General features: G+C 42.5%; 1 non-coding gene across 1 annotated transcript; it reads right to left on the reverse strand.

Annotated features, from left to right (window-relative positions):
* Window positions 1-160: 160 nt before the first annotated feature.
* On the reverse strand, window positions 161-243 carry Trnal-cag (transfer RNA leucine (anticodon CAG)). The gene has a single exon. It is a non-coding gene; the product is annotated as a tRNA-Leu (tRNA).
* Between the last annotated feature and the right edge of the window lie 1,286 nt (window positions 244-1,529).

The raw sequence follows: 1,529 nt of genomic DNA on the forward strand, positions 1-1,529 counted from the left end.
TTTTTTTAGTTTTCCGAGACAGGGTTTCTCTGTAGCTTTGGAGCCTGTCCTGGAACTAGCTCTTGTAGACCAGGCTGGCCTAGAACTCACAGAGATCTTCCTGCCTCCCAAGTGCTGGGATTAAAGGCATGTGCCACCACTGCCCGGCAAAATTAGATGTTGTCAGAAGTGGGATTCAAACCCACACCTCCAGGGGAGACTGCGACCTGAACGCAATGCCTTAGACCCCTCGGCCATCCTGACATCCTAGTGTGTCTTGAAGAAGGTTGTTTCCTAATTTTCTGAGAAATCACCATGCTGACATCCAAAGGGGTTGTACCAGCTTGCATTCCCACCAGCAATGCAGAAGTGTTCCCTTTCCCCCACAACCTCTCCAGCATAAGTTGTCATCAGTGTTTTTGATCTTGGCCATTCTCACAGGTGTAAAATTGAATCTCAGAGTTGTTTTGATTTGCACTTCTCTGATGACTAAGGATGTTGAACATTTCTTTAAGTGACTTTCAGCCATTTTAGATTCCTCTGTTGAGAGTTTTCTGTTTAGGTCTGTTCTCCATATTTTTATTGGGTTATGTGATCTTTTAGTGTCCAATTTCTTGAGTTCTTTGTATATTTTGGAGATCAGACATTTGTCTGATACGGGGTTAGTAAAGATCTTTTCCCATTCTGTAGGCTGTTGTTTTGTCTTGTTGACCATGTCCTTTGCTTTACAGAAGCTTTTCAGTTTCAGGAGGTCCCATTTATTAATTGTTTCTTTCAGTGTCTGTGCAGCTGGGGTTCTATTTAGGAAGTGGTTCCCTGTGCCAATGCGTTCAAGTGTACTTCCCCCTTTCTCTTCCGTGAGGTTCAGTGTAGCTGGCTTTATGTTGAGGTCTTTGACCCATTTGGACCTGAGTTTTGTGCATGGTGATAGATATGGGTCTCTTTTCATTCTTCTACATGTTGATATCCAGTTATGCAAGCACCGCTTGTTAAATATGCTTTCTTTTTTTCCATTTGATATTTTTTGCTTCTTTATCAAAGATCAGTTGTTCAAAGATGTGTGGATTGATATCTGAGTCTTCTAGTCGGTTCCATTAGTCCTCCTGTCTGTTCTTATGCCAATACCAACAATTAAACATTTAAATGCCATATTCCCCAGACCTCTGAGCAGTTGAGGGCTGTTTACCGGGTGTAGGTAAGTTATAACTACAGCACAGCATCTGCCTGGAGAGCTGGGTCCAAGCTTGACTGTACTGGCTCTCAGTTTAACAGGCGATATTTGTACTTGTGACAGACAAAGAAGGAAAAAAAACTGTCTGCAATAGAAGTTGAATGGTGGAACTCACAATAGTAGAGAACAGCTTAACATATTTTAAAGCAGGGCTGGATTATATATACAGTATTTTTTTCTTTTTTCTTTTTTTTTGGATTTTCGAGACAGGGTTTCTCTGTAGCTTTTGGTTCCTGTCCCGGAACTAGCTCTTGTAGACCAGGCTGGCCTCGAACTCACAGAGATCCGCCTGCCTCTGCCTCCCGAGTGCTGGGATTAA

The sequence above is a fragment of the Alexandromys fortis genome, unplaced genomic scaffold (assembly GCF_014885135.2).
Source record: "Alexandromys fortis isolate MF-2015 unplaced genomic scaffold, M_Fortis_MF-2015_v1.1 scaffold_7060, whole genome shotgun sequence".
NCBI lineage: Eukaryota > Metazoa > Chordata > Mammalia > Rodentia > Cricetidae > Alexandromys > Alexandromys fortis.